This window comes from Bombyx mandarina, chromosome 24 (genome assembly GCF_030267445.1).
Source record: "Bombyx mandarina strain Sakado chromosome 24, ASM3026744v2".
In the NCBI taxonomy this organism is placed as follows: Eukaryota; Metazoa; Arthropoda; class Insecta; order Lepidoptera; family Bombycidae; genus Bombyx; species Bombyx mandarina.
This window is the reverse complement of record NC_143230.1, coordinates 3,461,849-3,479,247: the sequence shown is the minus strand read 5'-3', so window position 1 is coordinate 3,479,247 and position 17,399 is coordinate 3,461,849. Positions and strand designations below refer to the sequence as shown.

At 37.3% G+C, this 17,399-nt stretch overlaps 1 long non-coding RNA gene across 1 annotated transcript; it reads right to left on the bottom strand.

Moving 5' to 3' along the window:
• Nucleotides 1-1,887: 1,887 nt before the first annotated feature.
• Nucleotides 1,888-4,254, bottom strand: LOC149499937 (uncharacterized). The gene is made up of 2 exons (XR_016325348.1): nt 4,149-4,254; nt 1,888-2,157 (listed from the first exon to the last, which is right to left on the bottom strand). It is a non-coding gene; the product is annotated as an uncharacterized LOC149499937 (long non-coding RNA).
• Between the last annotated feature and the right edge of the window lie 13,145 nt (nt 4,255-17,399).

Here is a 17,399-nt window from a genome sequence, read left to right as displayed (position 1 = left end):
ACGTTATTGAGCTTAGGTAGATTTTATTATTTAAAGTAAATTTCGATCATAATCACTGACCATCTAAATTCTAAAGATTCGTATTCGATTGATCCACTAAGTTTACTCTTTTGGTTTTTTATTTACGTTTTTATAAATAAATATTTCTAAATCTTTTTTTTTTTCGTTAACCCTAAAACTCTGCATTAGTTACTGAACAAAATATAATCATTGACAGAGAATAAAATCACAATGAACTGTTTTTTCTGACTATCGCGTCGCGTTTCCGATACGGTGGTAGATTCTGCGAAGCCCGCTCTTGCTAGGTCCAGTGTTAGCAACGCTCCGGTTTGAGCCCCGTGAGCTCACCCACACGTCAGGGAGAAGTTGAAATAGCCTCTCAAGGCTATCAGTATTGGTAGGAAAAAAGATAATATCGATTACTGTCGACACAATAATACGGTTTTACTGTTTTGTTTCTATGTTTGTATTGTTGTATTATCCATTGCGGGTAATATACCGTAAACACAAAACAGCTGACGCGTGGATCCACGGTCTCTACGAGCGGGTTTGCATTACATTGCGTATTTAATATCAGTATTTTATTGGATTCAGTGTGTGGTTCTGTTAATCTGGTTTTAACTGGGATTCTCAATTTTATAGATAACGGTCCACTAGAAATGGGCAGGTGAGGCGCACAGTTGCTCATGCAAGTTCAGAAAACATTAATTACCTTCGTTTATATTACTGCTGTAATGCTCTGTGCAATTTTGGTATCTACATCGCGATATCTATGTACCCTTGGTTATTCCTTAATACAATACGAGCTAAGAGATGGCCATCAATAACGACGAACATAAATCAATAGATGGTTTTTTGAATTTTTCACATAGATTTTGAGGTTATATGAAAAAAATGTAAATAAAAAAGTTTTAGATCTTTTTATTACCTACAACTTTGCGATTTGACTTTTTTCCATAGGACTTTTAGTTTTGCCGGAAATCGAGAAAAACCGTTTTTTACCCTTAAAAACTCACCCCCATCCCCTTCCCGACCTCAGATCGCCCGTAAATTATTTTTCCTTTCATTTTTATAATATTCTCCTCCTTTTCTAACGGGTTTCATCTTACTAATTTTTTTTTTCACTTTTTATTATTTTTAAATGCTTCTTTCTACCCCGGTCTAAAAAGTGAACATGAAAACAGCGTTTTAGCATAATTGGAATATTTTCGCAACGCTGAGTGTTTTACGGGAAAAATTGAAAATATTTATTTATTTTTTATTTGTACACACTGTTAATAAAATACAGTAATTAGGATAAGATATAAAAATGGCGAGCTTAACTCAACAATTTAGTTATCTACCAGCTAACCGTTCTCAAAGAAGGAAAGCTTTTCATTAGTGGGTAGATGAGTACAATCTAATTAATTTAATTACTGATACTATAAACAATAACAATAAAAATAATAAAAATAAACACTAATACATAATATCAAACTATATACATACACAATTACACACATAGATAACATAAACATATACATACACGTACATATATAATGAAATACATAACATAAATACATATAAATAATACTAAATTGATAGATAGTGCTCCTTTAATGCCTTCCTGAATACTTCAAGTGAGGGACTTGCACGGATTGAGTGTGGAACTGAGTTCCACAGACGCACAGAGTGCACAGTGAACGAACCACCGTAGCGGCTGGAGGAGTGAGGGGGAAAATTAAGGAGAAGGGATCTACTTGTACGACAGGGTACACCACGGGGCATCTGCTACTCGAAGCGCTCACGGAGGTACTGCGGAACAGCTGGGTTATTGAGGATGTTGAACAGCATACATAAAACATGTACAAAATATCTCATGATCGTTGAAAGAAATAATAACCAACATAACATTCACAGATATTTATTAAAACAAAACAATTAAGACTCGGTTTTCGGGCCGAATGCCTGTTTGAAGAAGCCCACAATCAACGAAATCAAGTTATCGATTATCCCGGGAAAGCCTTGAACGAGCTTTTCGAAGTTTTCCGGTTTCAAAGCGGTCTGTACTCCGCTGGCCACACCGGCGCCTGCAACCTCGGCCACTTCATTGCTCGCGCTTTCTGAGTCCACGGGGACTGCATACGCCACCGTCGCCACGGCCAGAAGTACCACGATCTGGAAAAGTAGAGTTACAGGGGATTTAAATAATCTAAAGCAATAGTGGCGTGGTTTTTTTTTATTGCTTACATGGGTGGACGAGCTCACAGCCCACCTGGTGTTAAGTGGTTACTGGAGCCCTTAGACATCTACGACGTAAATGCGCCACCCACTTTGAGATATAAATTCTAAGGTCTCAAGTTAGTTACAACTGCTGCCCCACCCTTCGAACCGAAACGCAATACTGCTTCACGGCAAAAATAGGCAGGGTGGTGGTGCCTACCCGCGCGGACTCACAAGAGGTCACTGGAGGTTTGAAGGGTGGGGCAGCCATTTTAATTATATTGAGACCTTAGAACTTATATCTCAAAGTGGGTGGCGTACTTACGTTGTAGATGTCTATGGGCTCCAGTAACCACTTAGCACCAGGTGGACTGTGAGCTCGTCCTATCTAAGCAATAAATAAAAAAAGTGGATAAGTATAGTGAGGAAAGCTGACCCTAACACCATGTGGGATGAATAGCTGGGAAGAGAGAGAGAGAGAGCATACTATAAATTACGCTGATAAAATATATATACGAAATATTCATGGAAAGTGGGTCGCGAGTCTACTTCATGCCTAATGTGCACGTGAAGTCTTCAGCTCATCAGGCAGTACGTATATTAGCTAACTTTTACAAGCTTTACCTCTATACATTTCAATTAGGAACTTTTTATGTGTTTTAGATCCGTTGTACTCTATTCCGGCAAGGTTTTGAAACAGTTCACAAGAGCACCAATCTTTTTGGGCCGAGAGCTGAACCTCCTACGGGATCCCCGCGCCTAGGGGGTACGCAGGATATGTGAAACTGTGGTCCGCAGATGTTGGGTGCGGACCACAGTCCCGAGGATGATATTTAGGGCCGTCCACAAGAGCACCATATTAACTTATGGTCCAACATCATATCTTTTTTTAAATTATTAATCGTCATGGTGTTAAGTGGTTACTGGAGCCCATAGACGTCTACAACGTAAATGCGCCACCCACCTTGAGATATGTTCTAAGGTCTCAGTATAGTTACAACGGCTGCCCCACCCTTCAAACCGAAATGCATTACTGCTTCACGGCAGAAATAAGCAGGGTGGCGGTACCTTCTCGTGCGGACTCAAGAGGTCCTACCACTGGTAACCAACCAGTACCAACTGACATAACGCCGCATTATCCATCAGAAGGGTATAAATCTGTACCATGACGGTGCCTCAAACCACATTAGAGTGGTAACAAGTGGAGAACGGCTCCTCTTCAAAGGCCCAAGGGCAGCACTTCCTCTCTCGACATAACAATCTCGCAATAATAGAACGCTATTCGCCATGTCTCATCTCTGCTAACTGTCAAGCGAATGATAGAAGAAACCGACTAATCGGATCCTAGGACTATGACTTTTTTTTCCACAGGAGAAAATCGCCGGTTCCCCACCCGCGCGGTAGGTGGGGTGAGTGGGAGTTTAACCTCACTAAAAACTCCTGCCGCTCACAGCCGGCGCCTTACCCCGGACCGGTCCGGAGAGGACTATGACTGGGCACTTCTAAGACCATGGTACATACACACTTTCGCAGCGTATCACGATGCTTTCATGGATAGTTATCTTCTGGTCACCTGGTCGTTATTAGAACTCGTCGACATATTTGATATTACTGCATCACTAAAATGAGGCAGGGGGAAAGTCAAATCCATAGGCCCAGTCTCGGCTGTGATGCACCGATCCCCTTCTCAAGCTTCATCCTCAAGCTGTATTCTTGTACACAATAATCCGTATAGTTCTGTGTTATGGCTATCTGACTGTCGTTCTTAAGAGCCTATCGGGTTAAGTATTGGCCGATTACATAGATTAGATAAAATTCCTGCGTCCGTATTCTGATTTCGTTTAGCTTCCAATTTTTTCAAACTGACTCTAATTAATCTGAACTTAGAATCTAACTGAAATAGAACTTGCACCACGGTACAAATTAGAAAAAAAAAGAATACGTACCAAAAATTGCTTCATTTTATTTGAATTCTTAGAACGTTCGACTCAACGATGTTAATTTGCGTATAGTATTCGCGGACACAAATCGCCATTTTATACTCCGAAATTCTATGAATTTACACAAGTTTAATATGAAATCATATTTAATAACATCTGTACAAACTAATTAATTTAAGTAACAGTAGATATTCTATAGGTACGCAGTTAATTGGAACTTGAATTTTTTGGCACAACACAGTTCGGGTGCAGAAGGTTTGTATGATCTAATTCAGCCGTGCCCTGTTCTGATAGATTATTGGGCCTTTCATTTAAACTTTCTTTGTTAAGTGATTTGTTTATAACAGAAAAAATATTCCAAATTCATCAGAAAACCGCGACACCTAAAGTATCCTAAATGTTATGATTTTAGTCAGATTAAATATATCTATAGAGTTGCTATAATGCAATGCATCACTTTAAATCGAATAGCCTATTAGCCGACCTTCGATATAATGCGATGGATTGTATTTAAATTTAACGCTATAATATTATAACGTTTATTATTATTATTAAGTTAATACCACATCTTTTTTTTACGATAAACTGTCAGTAGGTCAAATAAAAAAAGTGCATTCAGCAAAAAGTCACCTCAAAGGGGTTACATGGGCTATTCGTTCGCGATCATACTTTTTCAGTAGTCGGCGGACATTAAGATTTATCAATTTGTCGAGCATAATATAAATAATATAATAACTAAATATACTTTTTTATGCTAATTTAGTAGCTTTGATTTTATGTTTTCGGATTGTAGTAAATAATTAGTAGCAAATAGATATCGTATTGTTCAAAAACATTTTCTTTCTTTTCTTTATTCATATAGGATGGAATAAACATTTTTCATCTGTTTCGACTAAGCGCAGCCAAAGTTATCTAAAATCAGGCGTGCGCCTTCTGTACGATCACGATTTTGTACTTCTACGAACGAAAACATAAGTTTCGACTGTCGACAACGCTGACTGTGTACACGCCTAAATTAGTAACGTTTCTCAAATAATAAATTGTATATTATTTTAAATGAAAACGTAAATCTCAATAAATCAATACCTCACACACAATTACGAATGTTTACATTACATATTATGTTTCACATAATTTTATGGAATTTTACGTAAATCTGACTCGTGTGTGCGTTTAAATAAAAATAGCACTTATTTACCTAATACTTACGTATATTAATAATTTTTTTTTTTTTTGCTTAGATGGTTGGACGAGCTGTTATACGGAATTAACAAATTATCTTTTTAAAAAAGATTTTTATTGACGAAAAATGAATATATATAGATTTCACGATTAATGACGGCAACCGTGCCGTGTGGAATTAGGAATAGGACTGACTTGATAGGGAGGGGATTGTTCTCTAATAAAGGATCATAACTGTTGATGCTGTTCAGGAAAGGTGATGACGAAAGGAAAGCTAGGAACCAGAGGGCATCATAACAGCCCCCCGACCAGGACTAAACTTACACCCTTAATGGTGAAGTTTATGTATGGATGCGGATTCTAGGATTACTAGAGATAGGAGGTGATTCTGGATCTGGAGAGGCATTCGAGTTATGGGAAGGGTTGAATCTAGAAGGGATGCAACGGTTGCTGATCTTATAAAGTTTATAAACTAAAGCTAGACTTAAAACTATTACAATAGTGTATACAATTAGAGATAATGAATTATAATGATTATCGTCACTTATAAGTACTTGAGGTTTTTCAATGATCTTGTTAAGCTTAGTGTTAAGGGTTTCAAAGTTGTCTTTATAGGTAATTAATGAATCGAGGCTAGTATGTTTGAGATGAGTTCTAGGTAAGGGCACGGCTGAATTAGAATTATTTAGAAGGTTTGAATGGTATCTGATAATGTCGAAGTCGCTGGTAATGTGACTTATTTTTATTTTAACGTTCTTTCTAGATGGTATTTGGATACCATTGCAATATCCTATACAGCCGTGCGGGATCTCAGCAATTCCGGTGCCACAAATATTAGTTTCGTAAATATTTTTATCAGGACAATCAATTGACAACTTTGCAGCCTTTGACATTACAAATATCCATTTGTTTCCGCTTAGTTCCTGCCATACTTCAATATCTCTTTTTATTGTTTTAATCGAACAACTATCAGGCATGGATATTGGTGTCTTTGTAACAATTTCGCTTTCACATATAGGGTAGGTTATGCTAGACAGGATGTTAACATTTTTACAAATATAATTTTGAGATATTGATTTACATTTACTTAAATCATTAAAATGACAATATTGACTTCTGTCTCTTGAAAACGCAATATAATTAGTAGTAGGGATAATAGTAATGTAAGATTCATTTTTAAATGACAATGGGTAAGGTAATACGCGATACATACTTAATTCTAAGGGGTTAACTAAAGGTATTTTGACAACAAATATGATCTTGTTATTCTCATAAAATGTACTTAAGCTAGATACATCCATTAATATATGAATATTACTTGGGTTTAAATGTATTGGAAGTTCTCTAGAACTGGGAAGGAATCTATAATTATCCACTAAATCGTTATATAGTTGTTGAGGAGAACATATAGCAGGGTAAAGCACGTTATTCTTACTGAACATTAAACCGTTAGCAATGTCTTCTAGTTTAAATGATAAAGTGATTATACTATTTTCTAACATATAAACAACTTCCATTATTTTAATTCTAATATTTAATTCAGAAGACTCTTTAGTCAAGTTTTTTGATGTTTCCAATAACCAGTTGACAGCGCTGTTCAAAGATTTTTCGTTGGCTACGAGGTTTTTGATAGTTTCATTGAATACTTTAAGAGTGGAAGTAGAAATGACAATGTTTTGTTTCATAAGGTTTGCTAGTTCTTTTTGGTCCTTTTGTAGGGTTTGAACAGCGTTGTCGTAACGAATAGCGTCGTCTTCATCCATGGTGCCGAATAAATGCTTTAACCCGGTTCCAACAATATTAAACCATGCGGACCGTTTAGTTTTATGATTGAGGAGATGAGAGAATGAGTCGAAATCTCTGAGCATGTCTGCATATCTGACTTCAAGGGGTTGAATAACAGTTTCGCATTCATTTTGTACAAATGTTTGACTTTTGTTACATAGAGTACGTGTCAGACTTATAAACGCGTTTATATTGTCTAGGTGAGGCTTTATAAAAGATATATCTACAGGTATCATTATACTTAGATGTTCGTTAGTTATTTTTATTGAACCGACCGGATCAAAATATAGGCCGATGCTTGAGTTGACCCTTTTCACAAAATCGGGATCACCGTATACAAGTACGCTGTAACCAAAACATAGAAATTAAACTAACGTTTATAATAATATTTACATTCAGTTAGATGATGTTGCAGGTTTAATTTGATCGAAATGGTGTGTAACATGTCTTCTATTGATGAGCAAGGTTACGGTATTATTATTATGTATTTGTAGAATTTTATACGGGCCTTTCCATGTTGGTGAGAGTGCTTTTCTAAGGCGTAAGTGGTTTCTGAGATAGACTAGATCTCCTACTTTGTATTTCATAGGTCGTGAGTGATTATCATAATATACTTTCGATCTTTCCTTAGAAGTCTGTATGTTTTTAATCGCTTTCTCTCTTGAAAATTTTAGTCTGTGAGTTAGCATTTTGAGATACTCTGGGTATGTTGGATCGGGAGTAGATTCATAGATGGAATCAGGTAAGTAAGGTTTGTGACCGAATAACAATTCGTAAGGGGTGTAGTTTGTCGTACTATGAACACTAGTGTTATAAGATAGCATGGCGGTGTAGACGTAGCGATGCCAGTTATCTTGATCTTCATTAACAAATGATTTCAGGTACTCCTTTAAAGTTGAATGGCTGCGTTCTAGCGCGCCCTGAGTTTGTGGGTGATAGGGACTCGACCAAAGCTGTTTGATTTTTAAAAAGTTGCAGGTTTTCTTAAAGAGTTCTGATGTGAAATTAGTCCCTTGGTCTGTTAAAATTGCCTTTGGTATGCCAAAGAGTGAAATAAAATGTAAGAGGCATTCACAAGTTTCCTCTGCTGTAGTGGAACGGGTCGGATAAGCTATAGAATACTTAGTGAGGTCATCTTGTAAGGTTAGAATATATTTAAGTCTCGCAGGGCCGGAATCTGGTAAGGGACCAACTATGTCCAGAGCTAGTCTTTGAAATGGAGTTGATGACGTAGTTGTGATTTGCATCGGTGCACGTGAAACTTTGCGCAGCGCCTTGTTTTCTTGGCACAATTTACACGATTTGACGTAATTTTCGACGTCACTACGCATGCCCTTCCAATAATACTTTTCTTGAATCCTTTTAAGCATTCTAGTACCGCCTAGATGACCAGCAATGGGTAAGTCGTGATTATCCTTCAAAATTTGTTTTATTTCGCGTAGAGTCGGATAGCGTATATTATTATGATAAATGTGCATTTCGATGTTAGTGTTGTTAAAGAGATAAAGAATCATGTTGAAAATTTTAATGAAATGATGTTTGTCAAAGGGGGTCTTAAAATCGGAAATAGAGATAGCATTATCATTTTCGCTCAATAACAGGATAAGTTCATTTCTGAGCGCTTTCAAGCTCTCGAATATGTCCGTGTATGAAGATTGGTCAAAATGATAAACTTTCGTAAACAAGAAATAGTAAGTTTTTTGTTGTTTAGGGTGTGTTAAAAATGAGTTTAATGTTCTTTCTTTTCTTAGAAATTGTTCTTTGTCTTCAAAGCTATCGATAATGTTTTCTGTATAAGGTATTGATTCGTCTAAGTCTATGGATGTAGGAATAATTATATGTTTGTGCGGCGAGTCTAGTAAATTTCCATTATGTTCTATAATTTTGGTGTTAGGGTTGTAATTCCTATCAGTTATGATTTTAAGGAATTCTGAATATGTTTCTGACCTCAAGTTGGGACTATTCAGAGGATCGATTATGTCATTAGAAATATTAGGAGGGTTAGGGTCAGGAGTCGGAGGAAGATTAGGAGTTGGATTTTCATTAGGTTGATCTGGAGCATCGAGTCCTTCAAGGTTCAGATCTCTGAGGTCATCTGGTAAATCAAGTGGGTCTCCTGGATTTCCTATTAGAGAGGGTATGGCATCTGGGTTTAGGAGGTGATCGCAGTCAGGTGAATTTCCAGACTCTGGAAACAAGGGACTGTTGTCGTCGGTCACTGAGGGTCCTGGAGTAGGTTCAGGATTTATAGGGTTTACTAGTACCGCTTTTTCAGTCGGGTAACGTGAAAGAGCATCTGCAGCATTAAATTTTCCTTTCCTATATATTATTTCATACTCATATTCCTCGAGTTTCAGTCTCCATCTTTGTAACTTACTACTCGGGTCTTTGTGATTAAAAAGCCATTTTAAGGGTCGATGATCGGTTACTATTTGAAAGTGTCTGCCGTACAGGTATGGTCGAAACGTTTTGCAACCGAATAAGATGGCGAGTAATTCCTTTTCTGTAGTATTATAGTTACACTCGCTTTTATTCAGGGTTCTCGAAGCATAGGCTATAGGTCTATCCTTGCCTAGTTCGCCCTGTGACAGAATAGCGCCGATGGCGTAATTAGATGCGTCTGTAGTTAAAATGAATGTCTTTGAGAAATCGGGGTATGCTAACAGAGGGGCTGAGATCAATTTTTGTTTTAGGGCGTCGAATGCGAGTTGTTGTTCATTTTCCCATAAGAAGGGAGTGTCCTTTTTTAGAAGGTTTGTCAAGGGTTTTGCTAACTTAGAGAAGTCTGAAATGAATCTACGATAATAAGAAACGAATCCCAAGAAAGATTTGATGTCTTTTGGAGTCTTCGGAGTGGGGAAACGTTCTACCGCTTCAATTTTATCGGGGTTTGGTTTAACACCTTGGTCGGTTATAATATGTCCTAGATAAGATACTTCTTTTCGTAAAAACTCGCATTTATCGGGTTGTAGTTTAAGGTTATACTGGCGGAGTCGTTTGAAAACATTTGATAGGTTGTAGATGTGATCATCGAGATCAACAGAATAGATAACAATGTCATCCAGATAGACGAAACATTGCATTCCTTGCAAACCTGAAAGTGCCGAATTCATTAGTCTTTGAAATGTAGATGGTGCATTTTTAAGACCAAAAGGCATACGACTGAATTCGAATTGACCTTGGGGAACAGTAAAAGCTGTCTTCGTAGAATCCTCAGGGTTCATTTGGATTTGATGAAATCCGGAAGCAAGGTCTAATGTGCTAAAGTATTTACTCTTACCAAGTTGGTCTAATATTTCAGATATGTTTGGAATGGGGTATGAGTCTCCGATGGTGATATCATTAAGCTTTCGGTAGTCTATGACTACCCTCCACTTCTTTTCACCAGAAGCGTCAGCTTTTTTAGGTACGACCCAGATTGGAGACGACCAGGGGGATGCTGAAGGTTTAATGATACCTTGTTCTAGCATTTTGTGGATTTGTGTGTTGACTTCCTTCTTGTGGCACTCTGGGAAACGATAGGTTTTAACGTGGATGGGAGTTGATGTTGTCGTTTTTATTTCGTGTTTTATTTCATTTGTATATGTCAATAGATCGCCAGGGAGATGGAAAATATCTGAGAATTGTTCGCATACTTCGAAAAGCTGTGATTTTTCTTCGTAGTTTAGATGGGCGATACGAATTTGTTCAAGAACCCTTTTTGTTCTAAGGTATGCATTGTGATCATTAGGGTTGTTAGAATTATGTGGGTTATCCGAATCAATATTGTATATTTTTTGTATTTGTTCTATGTTATCGAGTGGTGTCAATTTTAGTTTTAGATCGGAGCTAAAAGATAGGGTTTGTTCGGATGTATTTACAACGGATATGTTGACTCTTGAATTTTCTTTGATTTTGACGATGCAGTTGGCAATGAGTAGGTTTTCAATTGGACGTTGATCTAAAATGAGGCCTTCATGGATTTCAGGGTTTAATACGGTGCATTCAATTATGGTTTCGGATCTTGGAGGAATTACGCATATAGGCTCGTTAAATTGTAGCTTAAATGGAATTTTATTTAATATTAATTGATGTTTGGTGTAATCGATTTTTCCGTGCATTACATTAAAAATGTCGTTCCCGATTATACCATCGTAAGGTAAATTCACTCCATCGACAATGTGAAAGTTGTATTTTAGTGCGTCAAATTGAACAGGGATATGCCCGAGGGTCGATTTTGTACCTGATGAGTCAATACCTTTGAATTTAATAATATGTTGAGTGATTTCAGGTAACGTTTCGATTGATGATTTTGATATTAGACTAATAGATGCACCTGTGTCGATTAGTAGTGATAGTGGTTTCGAAGAAATAGAGGTAATTGTTTTTATATAAGGCAAGTATTTATGGGAGATATTTGTGCTATAATTATAAATTTTAGAATCATGTGTCGATTCATTGATAGTAATCGTTTTAGTTAGGATCTTGGGTGAGTGATGTGTGCCTAAATTTTCAGGGTCGCGACGAGACCATGTAGCGGACGTCACTGTAGGCGATGTTTGTAGGAAATTGGATTCGCAAGATTTGGTATTTTGATTTTTAAATGATTTTGTGTCGGATTTTTGAATAGGGCGGCCCGACCGACACGATCGCGGGCCTCTACTTAGTTTAAAAACGAAGGGTCACACTCGTTGACGTTGTCAACCGTGTCCTCCCCTTCTTCTACGAAATTGACACGGTTTTCATTTGGCTTGTTTTGTGGAAAATCGTACCGTTTATTGTTATTGTACTCCCTTTTTCGGCAGTTTTCGATTACATGTCCATTGATTTTACAATATCGACAGAACAGGGGATAAGTGCGTGGTTTATTTTGATAGCCGAAGTTTGGTCTAAAGTCTGGAGTTTCGTTTTTGGCTTTATAAAACGTTTTAGGCCTTGAAGTACTTGGCTCGTTAATAGCAATAGGTCTCCGATTCATGAATTGCAGAATCTTTTCTTCGGAAACTGCAGTGTTGACGGCTTCATTAAGGTTTAGGGGATTTTTACACCGAACTATATTTGAAATGTTCGGCTTCAATCCGATTAAAAAGGTATGAAGGGCTAGGTCTTCCATAGCTGCTAAGCGACCGACTAGTTCGTTATCTTTTTTATTGCATAGCGTTATTTCCGTTAATAGTTTGGAAAGGCATGTTTCTAAGCGTAACGCGAATTGCGTAACTGATTCGTTTAATTGTTGGCGACATTCTTGTAAATCGGTTAAAAGGTGTGTGTAATGTTTTCGTTCTCCGAATTGTGTCTTGAGGAAGTCGTTTAATTGATCCCATGAGTCAAACTCTTTAATAGAGCACGCAATTTCAGCTTTTCCCTCAAGTTGGGATAGAATAAATTTTAGTAATATATGTTTTTGTGACTCTGAAGCAAGATCGATTGCGTTTTCGCAGTTTGTTAAAAAGGGTGTTAGTTTGTCACGTGATCCGTCAAAGGGCTTTATAAATTTGAACAATGTCCCTATTTGTATACATTCTCCCTTTTCGGTTTTTGTGGTTTGCGTTTCTTTTTTTGACATGGTTGTTAAAGTTCGAGAAATATTTAAGCAACAATGAAATTACGACACGGTGTAATAGTCGGACCAACAAGTAATTCGATAACGCTACTGTCTCGACGAGATAAGCACCGGATGGTTGACGAAGCTATTCGATGGTCTCAAGGACTAAAATTGTAACTTAAGTTATTAAAATTATATCGATGTAATTTATATAATTTGATATACGGTTTTTGAACAATTTTCTTTGCTGATTATATTAATTTATTAATAAGGAGATATCATATGCTATTATCTAATTGTGTAATGTCTATAAATTTGCAATTTCTTGACTCGAGATAGCACTGTTTCACTTACTACATAGATGAACACCACCATAGGAAGAATTTCAGGAGCATGATGCTGTGTCTTCTGTTGCTTGGCCTTGGTGTGATGGATTGTGTAGTCTCAGGATGGAGATATAGTAGGGGCTCGGCTTCACCCAATTTGAGTAGACGAACAAAAGTAGACGTGCTCGAACAGGCGAACTTGAGTTTTATTTTTATGGTAAACAAAAGTTTTCTTGTTTTCAAAGTTCACACTTTTATTTCCACTTTTCACACTTTTATTTCCACTTTTAGTATTTGTTTTGCACTTTCGTTTTGATGATCTCTGGTTTGGAGGATACCGAGGACCTTTTATTTTGATCCCTTTACGCTGCCACCAATTTGTTATACGGAATTAACAAATTATCTTTTTAAAAAAGATTTTTATTGACGAAAAATGAATATATATAGATTTCACGATTAATGACGGCAACCGTGCCGTGTGGAATTAGGAATAGGACTGACTTGATAGGGAGGGGATTGTTCTCTAATAAAGGATCATAACTGTTGATGCTGTTCAGGAAAGGTGATGACGAAAGGAAAGCTAGGAACCAGAGGGCATCATAACAGAGCTCACGGCCCACCTGGTGTTAAGCGGTTACTGGAGCCCGTAGACATCCACAACGTAAATGCGCCACCCACCTTGAGATACAAGTTCTAAGGTCTCAAGTATAGTTACAACGGCTGCCCCACCCTTCAAACCGAAACGCATTACTGCTTCACGGCAGAAATAGGCAGGGTGGTGGTACCCACCCGTGCGGACTCACAAGAGGTCCTACCACCAGTAATCGTGCTTAGGAAAATAAAACGGTTGATCAATTTACATTTAAAATGTGCTCAGCAATTAATCCGCATTAATTTCAAATCACAGAGAACACTCAGTATTATATCGAGGGGTGAAATACTATTTGGGTTAAGGGACATTTTTGCAATTTTACAGGAGAGCCATTTAAAGTTTAAAATTTGAAAAAACACATAAAAAACAATTTAACTGTTTTTTTTTAATTTTTAAATTAACTACTACTATTGAATGAGAACTGTCTAATTAACTCATCTTCGTTTAATACTTCACTATTAAATTTTATTGGCTTTTGTTTATTTCACTTTTGCACTAAACACAATATTGCAAATTATCCGAGCACAGCAATGGCGGAGAATTTAAGGTGCGTGAGAGCAGACGTAGACACTAACGCGCATGCGCACTTGTGAGTACCCAGGGAGGAAAAGTTAGACTTTTTCCCTGTACAGCGGGACGAACTCGTGGTAGGACCTCTTGTGAGTCCGCGCGGGTAGGTACAACCGCCCTGCTTAGTTCTGCCGTGAAGCAGTAATGCGTTTCGGTTTGAAGCGGTGCTGTAATTTCGTCCAATCGTCTAAGCAATAAATAAATAAAAAAGTACTTATTCAAGACACAATAATTTTAAGTCATTAAGTCTATGTTTCGTTTGTTCCCTTAAAAACGGAATGCAAAATTAATTACGGAAAAAAATTCTAGAATACCTATCGTGGAACTCAGCAAAGAGTTCGACGTGCAACCTAACTTAAACATCAGCCCGTTGAGTTTCTCGCCGGATCTCAGCGGGTCGCGATTCCGATCCGGTAGTAGATTCATTCGCGAAGCAACTACTCTTGAGTCGTTAGGTCTCCCTTGGTTAGCAAAAAAAAAAGCAAAAAAAAAGAGAATGAGAGAGAAAGAAAGGAAGACCAAAGTTCCATTTTAATCATCGTCCCTCCAACAAATCCGCTCACGTGACGCTATGAAAATCAGTTGAGTATTTTAAAACGCTAAAATATCATAGTGCCTCACATATACCTACATGACGTGGATTCATGATTCATCTTTAGTTAACGGCTAAACAAACGGTTATCTATCAGCCCATGGACGTCCACTGCTGGACATAGGCCTCCCCCAAGCCTCGCCACAAAGACCGGTCCTGCGCTGCCTGCATCCAGCGGATCCCCGCGAACCTTAATAGGTCGTCGGCTCACCTTGTGGGAGGCCTACCCACGCTACGTCTCCCACTGGGAGACGTAACAAACGGTTAAGCAAAACATATTTCCTCAACAATAAAATCTCTAAGTCTATAGAATTCATTTTTCAAACGAACTTATAAAGCTATAGTAATATTGTATATACGAAATTTATTATATATATAATATTAAATATATTATGAACAAAAAGTTTTTGCGGCCTCGCGAATCGAACTGCTGTCAATTAACAGAGACCGGTTGTTTAAAAACAAAAAAAAAAGAAACAAAAAAAAAGCAATATGGCGGCGGCTTGTCCCGCCAAAACAAAACCTGATCGCTCTCTGTTCGTGTTGCTAACGGAGAGGAGAAATTATGGAATATAGGAAACCATTTGTTTGTAGTTTATCTATATGTTAATACGTGGAGCAAAAACTTTGTATCGCTTTTTATCCAAATTGCGCGCACGGAGGAGCATGAAATTTCCCACACTTATAGAGAATATAGGGAAGGAGTGCAGAATGTTAATATTTTTTTTAATTATGCATAAAAAATACATTATATCAATAAAAAAAAACATTACAAACACTACCATGTATTTGACACACGCACGCATGCAAAATATTTGTATAATGTGTAACTTTTCTTATTGCTTATAGTCTGTGGTCAAATTGAGAATAGATTGAATATTGTTCGTCTTTATTAATATTTGTCTAAAGTGTAGTCTTGGCGAAATCTGTGATTAGTTGACTACAGAAATATAAATAGTCTTGGACAATAGAATCATAATAGTTTACAAACTTATAATTTCAATTAATTATAGTCGAATGTCGACTACCGGGCGACCACTGGTTTAATTAATTCTGCTATTGATAATTTTCTCATGATACGATAAGTACTTGTATCCATATTATTGTCAACTAAGACCTTTAAATAAGTCTGTATTTGCGTATCCGAATGTTCAGTTTTGTATTTACCATCTAAAATATTCCTCATTTTTATTAAATCACTTTTTAGAGGTCTTTCCAAATCGATGATTCTTTGCAATACCGGAACTTTTTGGAATTACACCTAAGATATGTTTTCATTTGAATTGTGGAAGTAGAATATGGATACCTATTTAACGAAGGAGGGAAGATTTTCCACCGAGTGGTTGTTATTACTTGGTAGACCGACGGTCCCAATGTTGTTGTTCGGAACTTGTATATAAATGCAAGCTTATCTTGAAATTGTCGTAAGCGAGATTAAGGTATCTGTCAAATATCTTGTGTTCTATGATAGCTACCGTCACAGAATGCTATGACAAATTCATAAATTGCAATTTCTTTAATTTTTTTTTAATTTTCATTGAAGGTTTTATTCATATAAAAATTATACTAAGAACGGCTTAAGACTAATGCTAAATATGTCTGGTTATCTATCACGAGAACCTTATATATTTTAGGATATTTTAGGTTCTTTTAAGAAATATTATATATCTGATCTAGTGGAAAATGATCATCCGAACCCATGTGAATGTCGTGAATGGGATATAAGGTCGAAGATTCAATTGTCTAACAGCTATCCCATGATTTGTACCGAAATCCATGTCTATATATATATGCAGCATAAATATATGGTACTGCATATTTATTAACATGGGCTTGTAGCTCACTCGTTCAGTAAACGCTGGAGATCCCAATCCGCTTGTATACTTAAAGAATGCTACACTTCATTCTCTGATGATTCTCTTAGCTGTATTTTACGACAGCTCCAGAGAGAGATGAGGTTATGTTATTTTACACTTGTTTTTTTTTATTGCTTAGTTGGGTGGACGAACTCACAGCCCACCTGGTGTTAAGTGGCTACTAGAGCCCATAGACAACTAGAACGTAAATACGCCACCCGCCTTGAGATATGAGTTCTAAGGTCTTAGTATAGTTACAACGGCTGCCCCACCTTCAAACCGAAACGCATTACTGCTTCGACGACAGAAATAGGCAGAGCGGTGGTACTTACGGACTTGCGGACTCACAAGAGGCGCGACCACCAGTAAAGCCTAATTCATTAATACTTATCAAGGCCTAGAATTTCGGGGGATTTACTTGCAAAAGCCGGCAACCCCGAACAATGATGGCGTCTGATAAAATAAGGGACAATTCTCGTATATTCATTCTCGTGTTTATTTGTTTAGGTGCTGAAATTGTTTCATGACACAGCTTTGATTGTACTGTACAGTTTAAAGAATCGTAACATTGTTTGAATACAGGAGAAAGCTGCTCATAGTTTTGACTGACATCTGTGTGCTTAGTGCGAGTTTTTTAAGGTTCTCAATAGCGTAAAAGTTAATTCAATTTTTTTCTTTTTTTTTATTGCCCTCGTAGGCAGCGCACGGCCCACCTGATGGTGAGTGGTTACCGTCGCCCATGGACTTCAGCAATGCCAGGGTCAGAGCCA